Genomic DNA, 12,507 nt, shown 5'->3' with positions numbered 1-12,507 from the left:
CGCAGTTCATCTGATTGGTGGGCTGCTGAATGCTAAGTTGACGCTTTGATCTTGTCTTGAGCGTAAATCTGGTGATGCGCTTTTGCGATTAAATGCCATTTGTGCGGCGATGGGATGGCCATGTTTGTCTCCAATGTCTCTGGATTCCAGTGCACACTGCTCTTGGCAAATTATGTGGGGAGTAGGGATGCAGTTGCAGCAGAGGAGACAACAACACGGGCACCTGTTCATTAAACGAGGGGGAAATTATAGTGCGCCGAGTGCAGTAAACAAATGTAATCGACATCCTGTGTAGGCCACAAAGGATGCCGCCGGCAATCGATGAGTGGGAGGGGCAAGGGCAGGGGCAGGGGCAGGGGCAGGAGGCTACGGGATGAGGGCCGAAGGATGGGAAAGGGCGCCTTCATGGCTAACAAAAGAAAAGACATCGACTCGCACACAAGCGCCGCTCAGCTGAAATGAACTGGAACCCAAAGACAAACAGGAAAAGCGAACCGCGGAGTCCTCGGCGCAGCGGCACAGCACACAAAACAAATAATAAACACAAGCGTTTTTGATTTACCATGAAATTTAAATGACCCGCCGCACAGATACACAAATACTGGAACACGGAGATACTAAAATCCAGGGGATGCAGATGGAGGAGCTGCAGCTCCAGACTTCACTTTGCGTTTTATTGTCAAGGCGCGCAAATATTGTCAAAAGACTTTCGAGCATACTCCTACCATTCCACTCTATTATACACGCAGCAAAAATAGGTATCGAAGCCGCAACGTTTAGTAAACAAGTATTAAAAACTTCAAAACTATTTCTACTTTTTCTCACATTTCTGAAAATGCCACAAGCATAAAGTAAATTTTTAATAATTATGCATAATCGCTTATAAGCATTTACTCACACTTCTGAAATTATTGTGAACATAGGTAAACTAGTGCTTCATGCTTAGGACTTGATTTTTCTCTAAGCGTATTTGGACAGACATTACCATTTGCATCTCTCGTTGCAGCGACGGAAGCGCCAGTGTGGAGCAAAAGATGCCGACAAAACAGGAAAAGATGGGCTGAGTTCTGAGGGTCTGAGGGTCTGAGGGTCTGGACTTCGGTCTCAGATTCCCTGTCCCTTGATTCCCTGTCCAAATCAAAACCCTTGTGCCCGTTCCTGTTTTGTTTGCCCCGGCGCTTCGAGTGTCCCCTAGACGGCTCAGAGAGCACTTGTTTGGATTTATATTTCGGTTTGCTTAGGTCCGAGGAGGCGGCCAAAGTGCCAGGCAATCAAAAACAAATTATGAGTGCTACAATTTGCCGGGGAAGGAAAATGCGGATCGTAATGGGATCGAAATGGGTCGGGGAGTGGGTATCTGCCTCCTTATCGCTGGCTTATCAATGTTTATGGGGGCAGCTAATGCACTTGGCGTGCAGTTGCCTTTGGCGTTGGCATTGAACTTTCGCCATAACGAAGACCAGGCCTAAAACAATGGCCCAAACGGGCCAATGGCCACACTCCGCACTCCACTGACCCACTTAGCCAATAAGGAAGAGGCAGCTTAATCACGGCTGCAAATCCTATATCAATAATTGACTTGAAAGCAAACAATTTATGATGACCTAAGACCAAACAAAGAGCGAAAAGGGTGCGGTAATCAAAGGAATTGGCCAGGCGAGAGGGCGAGGCGATTGGGCCAAGCGCCAAGCCAACACAGCGCCATGGCCCAAAAGCGATGACGGGGTAGATGACGACTATGATGATGATGATGATGCTGATGATGCTGATGCCGAGCCGATAATATAAACGATGAACGATAGAGCACGTCGACCCACACAAACTAATGTGAAAGTTGGAGGGGATTTCGATGACTGGCAAAGGATGGATGAAGTCGGAACTGTTGCTGTCTTGCTGTGTTGCTGTGTTGCTGCAACGGATGACCTTTGGAGAACCCGTCGTCATCCAGCTCCCAAGTGAAAACATCTCCAGAGCAATAAATGGCAGACGAAGCAGCAGAAAAATTGGAAATTCCAAATGGAAAAGCAAAGCATATAAATATCTTACGGGCAAACATTATTGGCGTGGCTAAAACAAAGGCCAACTGGGTCACCAAGTCAAGGACCAGTTAGTCAGTCATTCAGTCAGTCAGTCAATGTGCCAGTCCTGAGGGAATTGACCAAGCCAATCCCGATTCGGCTCGAGCAAAATCAGCTACAATCATGAACAGTAGCAAATAAGTGCATGCATTTTTGAACCACAAATCAACGTAATGATGACTCTGCCCCTTCCGTGCGCTTCTCAATTTCCCGACTTTCTGACAACGCAGCTTGAGACGTCTAACCAACTTGTACTTGCGTTCCATCATCATTTTGTAGTCGAGTTGGAGCTGGAGCTGGAGCTGGTTTCCTTTTCAGCTGAGTCACTTATGTAATAGCGAAATTGGCATCGACGTATATATTAAAAGGGGGGAAATGGGAGAGGATTTGGGTTTCGGGGCCAGGCTGGCTGCTAATATGATTACGCTTTAACCGGCAAAATTTCAAGAGTATCGGCAGAATTGCATGGTTATTACTATTAGCACAAAACTTGGAAGGCTGTTAGGAAAACGAAAAATGTCCCATACCTAGCAATGGTAAAATAAACATCTACATTTGTTCGAAGGCAGATGGATTTATGAAAGCTATCTTTTGATACAAATAACAATGATACACACTATATTATAAACTATATATGGTATCATATCTTAAGAACCTTAAGTAAAATAAATGAAGGGATGGAAAACTGTACGGTAGAACTTAAACTTTAAAGAACTCAATGCCAAGATATTGAACTCATTACCCGTTGCCGACATGGCATCCTCCCGCAACACCACCCGTACCGTCTGGCCAATATCTTTTGTTATCCGAGTGCCAAACTGCTAAGTCCACATTAATTACGTGTATCTTCAAACAATATACGAGATGCGGTGCCAAGACACAGTGCCCAATACGTATCCCCAAGACCCAAAGGGGCCAACATGGCTAATCAGGTCCGTTGCTGTTTGGCATTGTTCACTGTACCGTTCGCCCGGTCGGTCTGACATCATTAAGACCACATATCCACGTATCTACGACGGATCCACATCCACATCCACATCCACACTCACATCCACTCGACGCAGTGGCCAACTAATAACCGCCGACGATGAGAATGCGAATGAGAGCGAGGAGTGGATGCACTGCAAATAAATCCCATCGAAATTTTAAATGGCTTTACATTCTGCTTGCTCCTTTAACATGTATACTTTACATTTTGCGCTTTCTAAATGTAGAGCTAAGGAGTTTTTCTCTACGTGTACCAGGTCGATGAGACGTCCGACGCATAGCGCCACTTAAACGAAGACGCTGTGCGTCAAGCAGCGCCGCAGAGTCCGGCGGGCGAACCAAAAGCCGATGGACACTGAGCCTGCGGTCGGCGAACGGAGGATGCCATAGACGGCGGCCAGAAGAGCGGTGAATGGTGGAAAGGAAAGGAAAGGGGGGAGCTGGAGACTCTGGCTGCTTGTAAGCTGTCAAACTCGGAAATTTGCAATGACAGCAAACATTGCCAGAGCGCAGATAAGCGGCGAAATGAACGCTGCACAAACTAAAAACTCATTGTCAGGCGCTGTCTGTTTGCCAGCCGACCAAGCGACCGATCCAAACCGCTTTGGGGGTGCGTTGCTGCATAATAAACTGCTGGCCAGGAGGCGGGAATCCTGCATCGAACCATCAGGCAAAGGGGGCACAGACGGATGAGGGGGAGCACAGGGAACAATAGGGCGCCAGTGGAGCTGCTGCTTTGGCGGCAAGAGACTGCAAAGAAACAATAAACACACGAAAATAATGTAATGAGTTGCAGCGAATGGAGGACAAGTGCAGCTTGGTCGCTCGTTGGAGGTACAGTGGGCAGAACGTCTTGGAGAAAGAATTTTTGTAGGAAAATAGATTCTGAAAACTAACTATAGATATAAGCTTCTACTCTGCAATGTAGCCAAATAAGAAGATCATATCAAACAGTCACATGGTGAGTACTATTTACAACGCTATTTAACTAATCTAAGGTTCATAACGTATTCCACACTTTTAATTCCACGGTTGCTGGTGAGACCGTAGCTTCTTCACTTCAACTAAAGAGCATATTAAATTCATTTTTAAGCGAGTCCCGTGAGAAACTCGCCAAGTGGGCGCGTCTCCAGTGGGCTGTGGAAAACGGAGTAGGGGAAATGTTATTGGGGATGGGGGAACTCTTCCATAATTGATGCGCCATGCATTACTAGACAAAACTGGCTGCAGCTGAGGCAGAGGAAGAGTGACATCAAAAGGGTTCTTCCCCCATCTGTGAACTTGGCTCGGTCATCTTCTGTGGCCATCGGCACTGCCCGCATCTTTGCCTCTGATTAATTAAGAATTATTTTAATTAACGTAATAAATTTGCGGCCAGCAGGCAGCAGAAATTTGCAGCCATATAACTCTTTTCCCTTTTCAACTCTTTGTGTTTTTTTTCTCTGTTTTCTGTTTTTCTGGCCTGCTGGTTGATTTCTGGTTGCATGTGTCCGTCGAACGCTGGCCGAAAATGTGCGAAAATTTATGTTGCTTGCGATTTTGGCGACGACTTGTTTGCAACTTGTTGGCCATGTTCGAGGCGCGATTTTGGCCAAGCCTCCGCCTCCGATGCAATGCGATGCGATGCGTGTTTGTCTGGCAAGTGGGTCAGAGTCACAATCCATAGTCCACAGCAGGGGCAGCGCCAAAGTCAAAGTCAAAGTCAGAGTCAGAGTAGGAGCCAGATTCAGAGGGAGAGTCGCTGAGTGCTGGCTGGCCTCTGCCGAATTTCAATTAAATGCACATAAATTAAAAATTAGTAATAACTGGGGAACGCGGACCCCAAACAAAACGATGCCAGGCACGCAAAGCCATAAAAAAGGAGTAGCACACTGAAAGAAAAGGGAAATTTGAAGTATCTATTGGGCTTTCTCATAGTAAAAGCTACACTAAAACATCAGAAGGGTTAAGGTTAAGGTTAAAGGTAAAGGGTATGCCACATTTAAATTAAGTTGTTCATTTAATGTGGAAACTAGAAAACTACCAATTTCGAATTTATTTCCGGTGCACCGGCAGCTGTCGCCCGCATAGTTTGCGATGCGGATATGGATGCGTTTACGGTCCAGGACGTGACCCGTTACCCGTTCCCCAGCTCGGGCAGTCTCGGGCAGCCTATTAATTAGCCAAACTCAACACCTGCTGTGCGGCAAGCAAATTAACCTGACAGCTGGGAAGAGAGGCCAGTGGGGATTTAAATTGGACGAACGTATCCAACGGATCCGGATCCCGGATCCCTTTGCCCGATTGGGCTGTGAATTGGAAAATAATTGTGCGACGACCATTAAATTACCATGCCTGGATGGATTGGGCCCACGTTCCGACAATTAAGACATTATAAATAAACAAAAGGCCAAATAGTTATTAACTAATAATAAAATACTTATGCGCCTGCCACCTGTCAATGGGTCAGGGGTCAAGGCTCAAGGTTGTCAATAAACTCGGTTCTGCTAACTGCTTCGGGGTGGCGGTAAATGCCATATGACTAAATGGTATACCAAAATAAATCAGTCTTAATATAGAGCGTGATTTCACGTTTCTATGCTAGTTGCTGGCCAAAGCGATAAGTAATTATTAATTGTGGAATGGCCGAATCGGAAAACCGATTTGTGCGCAATCGAATGCCCAAAGGGGTACATTATGTTAAGGAATTAAACGGCAACAAATTGTCTCAGCACCCCCAACCCAAGTCTTATCGAGAATGGTTGTGTGCACTCGATTCACAACGCCTGCCCAGCTCCCTAAAAAACCCAACCCCAATCCCAAGCCAACCCATTTCAGTCCCCCTTTCACAACTTTCACACACACCTGTGCGCTTTCTCAGGACCCATTCCACGAGGCTTAATGTTGTGAGAGACAACCGCGTAACAACAATGGCACACCAAACACCTTTGCCAACACACACTCGGGCGCCGAACAACTTCCACACCATTTACAGTTCATTGAATTTGCCCGATAAATACGCATAATTTGTATACATTTTATGCGAAACACAGAGGCTCCGGAGCCCCTGATTTGCTGCATTCTGCTCCACTGAGTCCTGCGCGCAGGACCCCCAGTGTTCTAGTATCAGTCGACTGATACTGACACCCAACCTTTGGCGAAAGGACGAGCGGTACGCCGGGCCATAATTACAATTTGAAATAAGCAGACTTCTGAGCTGCTAACCAACCAACACACTCACACACACGCATAGGGGCCAAAGGGCAAAAGGAGCGAAGGTCCTTTCGCTCCGCGTCGCCGCCATCGTCAACCTATGGAGGAACATCAAAAACTTTTGTACATTAAATCAAGCATCCTTCGCCATTTGTTGCTATTAATGTCAGCTACGGTGGAACCTCTGTGAATGGCACTGGGGCCCACGCAGAATTAAAAGGATAAAAAGATATTTTATTGGTTCAATTATTCTAATTCTATCAAAAGCAACACCTTTTGAGCAATTAGACTAGTTAGTCCTACATCTACTAATAAAATTCTATAAAAAACAGTGTATGACACATGATTCATGTATTGGCTAAGAGGTAAATGCTTAAGAAACAAATGCTAGGCGTGTCCTTTTTCGTATTCCTTAGCGAGGCTCTACTGTGTCTGTCGCCCGCCCACATTCCATTCGCTTTGTGCGCCGCTGCTGATTTTCCGTTAATTTCCGCAGCGCGGCAATCGTTGACTTTTCAACGGGAGCTTCAGACTCACGGGAGCGCCATTAGCAGGCGCCAAGGGGGCGGGCGGTCGCTCGAGTGGGTGGCCTTTGTAACGGCTCACATGCTAATTCGCACACCCACTCGCATCCGATGGGGGGTTAGAGTTCGAGGGGGTGGGGGTTAGCCCCCATTGTTATCCCTGCGTCGAAGTCGTTGATTTTTCGCATTTGAGCCTTTTACACACTTCCTCTCTGTGCATTTTCCCACTTTTCCGCTTACCCATTCTGTGCGCTTTCCCTCGTGAATGCGCGTGAGTGAGTAATTTTTGTTTACACTTTTGTAAATAAAGATTTATGTTGCACGGGGACGCCATCGAGCGAGGCACGTGGCACCTTGTCGATAATAAACCCCGAGCAGTTTATTTACGCAAATTGATTAGTTCGATTATGTTCGACAACACGGCGCAGATAGAAGTGGCTTACGATCCTAGCCCCAAAAAGACATTAAAAACCGTCGCCATGAGAGGCGATAAGAACGAAGTAATGAGAAGCTGGGGCCAGGGATAAGCTGCTTCACATGGATAAAAACTGGGTCTAACTCATAAAGATATTCGATCTGGCACTTTAACAAAAGGTTTAGCCGTACTTTTTCCCCTCTTGTTGGATTAAGTAAAATAAGTCCATCTCAGACAGAAACAATAGTCGGACTGCCAAATGTGATTAATTAGTCGCTTGCACTTAGTTGCCTTTACAAAGCAGATGCTATTCCTGATCCGGTTGGTATCAAAACCATCTCCACGGCCTCGGATCATTAAAAGTTTTCGCTAAGCGAATGCAGAACACAGAACACAGTTTTTCACGGCATTGTTGCCGCTGCTCTGCTTCCTGGCACTTGGCAGGCGAGTGGAAAACTTTTCCACCAACTACAACGGCGGGGCAAAGGTCAGAGGCGAGGAGAGCGCAAAGATGGAGCAAGTGTAAAAGAAATAAACGGACTTAAAATAGGAAAAGTCAACATGAGCTGGGCCATTGCGTGTCCGGGGACAGGACGTTTGCCCAGGACTAACTTATTTTATGCCGGTCCAGGGCGTGGACAATGATGGTAGCGGAGCGGGAAGGGGGGAGGGGTGGATGGAACTGAGATGGGGCAAACACAAAGATGAGATTTGTTCTTCTCCGGGGGCACAAAAGCGGAACGGCGCTCAAAATGACTGACACGGCTAGCTGGTCACATGGTCAAGAGCGTGAAGCGAGCCATGGCTATAAAGCACACACATAGCGATCCAGGACAAAAGGCGAAATGAGTCACACTGAAAATAACTAGCGACTACATTTGAATTAAAATAATAGTAATAATAGTTAGAAGCTATCGTATTAAAAAGCCATAATGGCCAAGTTCCAGGAAGTTTCGTGTCTTAAAGAATGTATACTTTGTTTTTGATATATAATAAAAAGTCTGATACATTTGCTAGTTTAAGATAAGTAATATAAGCCACAAATTAATAAAAGTGCGTAGATGAGTGTTGTGACTTTTTCACTGCATCGGTCCGAAATGAAATTCCGTAGAACATTTTGTATCTTGCCTAGTTGTTTTAAACTTTATTGTTTACGCTAGTGATCAGGACGATGGCTCCTCTTTTAGCCGCCTTCTTCCACTCCCGCTGCCCCCAACTTGGCCATGCCATTGTGTGGCTCTAAAACATAAACGGAAGCGATTTATGGTGCAAACACAATGAACGAGCCAGCAACAAACAACCACTAGGAGTAGAAGAAGATGATGACGCACAACAACAAACACACACAAAGGACACGGGACCCGGTCACATCAACAATTTGTGTAGTGTTGACCAGCAAAGTCCTGCATCCTCGTGGCAGCTCATAAAAAAAAAACGCTCGGGAAGAAAAAACTCACACACTACGGGCAACTCAAACAAACTGTTAGGCCAACTCAAGTTGGCGTCTACGAATTCCGCTGGCCAAACAAAAGTTAAGCGCAAAGGAGCCAAGCAATGAACTTGGCGAAAAATCAACAAATTAGAAAATGCTCAGGGCTCAAGTACAAGAAATAAATTTAATAAACAATTTGATTTATTTTACAAAACCAAGTATTATTACTATTTAGTATTATACATTTCCTTGTTTATTTTTTAACCTTTTGCAGAAAATAAATTATTATCTACTGCATTTAAGGTTAACATTGTAAAATCACATTGCATTACACTTTGACCACCAAGTTTATGGTATAATACAAATTGCTTAGGTATTCTGGTCTCCCAAAAATCTTGTAAATTTCCGAATAAATTGCTGGTCAAATTCCTGGGGAATTTACGCTGAAAATCCTCCGAGTTCCCAGCTCCAATCGTTTGGGCTCCCTGATCCGATTCCATTGTCCGCTGGCCGCAACTAAAGTGCTTGTCACTGGTCACGGCCCGGAAGTATCTTTATTTCAGCTTTGTTTGCACTTGCACACACACACACACACTTGGCAGGACACTTTCGGTACACAGATACTGGCACACATACACTCGCGCTGTGCGGAAAGGAAGTCCAAGTGTTATTATCCTGCTTAGCCATAATACGTTGTTAAAATGTTGAGACTTTGTCATTTGCTGGGCCATACTAAAAATCACAAGAAATTGAAAAATGCCTGCGACCCGAGGGGCAGCTACATATACTTTTTGCGAGGCGATGGAGGTCCTGGCAAAAAGATGCCAAGGCAACCGTACTGAGGGGGCAGAGGGGCTGAAAGAGGAGTCTTGCCAAAAGTGGGATTCCTGTGGGAATCGTTGACAGGCGCGTGGCCATTTTGTCTTTGCGCCTCGAAGGGGACTTTATTAAATTTTCAGCACAGGAAATGCTTTGAGTACTTTGCCGCCGCCTTTGATTTCGACTCGCCGCCATTTTTGGAAGCCATTGCCATTTCCGCTCCACCGTTTTTGCATATTTCCCGAGTAAACCAAGTCAGGCCTACAGGTGAAAAGGTAAGGTAAGGTAAGGTAAGGTAAGGCATACGGGCGCCGCATAACAATTAAGTTCATTAAATTTCAATTAATTCCATTAATTGAAGCAGAAATATGCGTTTCATTTGATTTGTTTTGATAGGCCGTCAAGCACGGCGCATATTTTAGATGAATTTCTTTGCGCTTCCTTTTGGCCTTCTTTTACATTCAATTAATTACGTCAGCCAAACCACAATTAAAATTAATTTGCCCGTCTAGAGAAAAGTATCTTCGGCCAAAGGCAGTGGTAGCAGCACCGGAAGCTGGAAAATGCTGCGAAAGTCCGAGTTCGGCATCCGCATGTCTGGCAATAAAAATTCTCAGCGTAATTAAAATCAAAGGATTTCGCATTTAACAATTTATGTACGCTATAATTTTTGGGGCGGCAGTAGACAGTGCGAGCTGGCTCGTAAATTTCCCCCTTCCCTCGACGACTGCCACCCGCTGAAAATCGCTTTATGGTCGTTAATTTGTTGGCCATGGCAACGTCGGTGGAGCGTCGAAAGGGAACGGTGGGGAGGGGGGTGTTACAGGTCCCCATTGTGTGTGTGTGTGTGCAAATGATTTGTTTCCTTGGTGCCTGTTTGAAAACAAAGGCTGCTGACTGACCAGACAACGACAACGACAACGGGACACTGGCCAAAATGCCGGACTGCAATGCACGTGACTGCATGCCACACATGCCGCAAGGACAAGTGCGGTAATGCCCCCACGCCGACCACGCCCCCAGCCGAGCCACGCCCAGTTGGGAGAAGCCACTGCATTTCATCGCTAATTTAAGTTAATGGTCATTGTTGTAAATTACATTAATTTTAATGCGATTTCGCACACACGCATGCACCGGAAGTGCTCCCAATCTGCTCCCTGCCCCAAGCTCCCAGCTCCCTGCCCATTTCTTCCGGCTTTCCCCGGGGAAAGGCTTTTAAGTGTGTGATTGTTTGGCCATTGCACTTTTATGTAATTACCGCACTAACAAATTACATCAAGTGTCACAAATGAATGCATTTATGATGTGCATTTTAAAATCCCGCAGCCACCGAAAAGGAGGATAGTTAGAGTGCCGGCATCCAGGAGCCGTAAAATCTCGCCAAGTGGCCCTGTTAAGTATGCTAAAGTGCACTGCTCGCTGTGTGCGCGTAATTAAAATGCATTTTGCCCGAACAAGGGATTAAATCATTGTTGGGCACTTTGCCACTTTGCCAGCCATGTGCTGTACAGCTTTCCGCCAATTTCTTGTCAGAGCACCTATTTATGGAAAACAGAAAACACAAAAGCTGCAAACAATTATGGTTTTGTGAAGGTATTCCACTTGGAACGGCACATAAGTTGATAATAAATTATTTAAACAAATTACTTATAATAAAGGCTTATAAGAAGGCTGAATACTTGATAACATATCAAGCACATAACAATTAAATTTCAGCTTAAAGTGGCAAAAACTCCTTTTCTGAGAGCAGCAATAGGCCTTGGCACTTGAACTGGATTCTGTGTTGCAAGCGGACATGTAGGTACATTTTGCGCTGCACAAAACCAAAGAGAGGTGGGGCCCGCAGTCACGTATGGGAAAAAGTGGCAAGCGTTTTGGGGCCATTCAAAATATTTGGCTGCATTTGCATAAAGTTCTGCAGCAGCTCCAAAGCAAAGGCAGTGCAAAAATGTCAGGTGCAAAATGGGCAGCCACTGCAAACGCGGCGTATACGCAATGCAGAGTGTGCCGAGCAGCAGCAGCGAAAACAAACTGGAGAGTAAACAAGGCTGTGAAGTTGCACACTCGGGGCAGTAGCATGCAGCATGCTGCATGCAGTATACAACATATACATGGGCTGGCCCAACGGGTGAATCGGGATTCGAGGGATCCATAAACTGAACGACTGATTGAACAGCAAACATGTCGTCCAGTGGCTCAACTCCAGTCCGCTCTCTCCTACTCCCTGAAGTAAAACACATGTTGCCCCTTATTTCTTTTGCCATCGGCAATACCGCCACGGCCCCCGATATCGGTTAGTGCCCCCTCGTGTCCAGGGCGGAGCCAATTTTAAGCAAATATTATTGTTTGCATTTATGTTTGTGTCTGATATGGCACTGGCGATAATGCACTGAATGCGTTTACGGCCTCGAACCAACTAAACTGATCAACAAGCCAAAGGTTTAGAAGGGATGAACATTTCTTCATTGGCTTTTCTGCAGATTGCTTTAAATCTAAGCTTGACCTTACTATTTTAGAACTGGACTGGTATTAACTTTTGTAGCCAAGTGTAGGGTGGGCCTGCTGATCCTGTTGTTTCCGTTGTCCTAGGCCCTGTCCTTGTTATTGTTTCTGTTGCTGTTGCAGTGGCTCCTGCTGCCGTGTTGTGTGACTTGAAGCGTGCCACAGAGCGGCATGTAAACACAACCTTAAATTAAAATATGTTTGCTTATGCAGTTTGTAGAGCAAACTGAACAGCAAACTATAACCGATTCCTCCCGCCATCCTAGGCATAAATTAAAACTTTGCAACATTCGCACGGAGCCACGGAGTTTCGCTCGACAAAAGCTAATTATGCATAAAGCTGCGGCCCTGACACGGGCTTTATTTACCTTCTGGTCTACTGCCATCCATCCAAGTGGTAGCTGTTATGCCACAGCCCCGAGAATCAGTGCTCCTGGTTCGGAGGTCATCCACGGGTCGTGAATGGGTGGTGGTGCGTGGTGGTTTGCTGAGCGGTATTATGACAGCTGCCGAGCTGACTGACAGGCTGCGGTGAGAACGGCTGTCGGCGGCGGAAAT

This window comes from Drosophila yakuba, chromosome 2R, assembly GCF_016746365.2.
Source record: "Drosophila yakuba strain Tai18E2 chromosome 2R, Prin_Dyak_Tai18E2_2.1, whole genome shotgun sequence".
Taxonomy (NCBI): domain Eukaryota; kingdom Metazoa; phylum Arthropoda; class Insecta; order Diptera; family Drosophilidae; genus Drosophila; species Drosophila yakuba.
Note: the sequence above shows the minus strand (reverse complement) of the source record.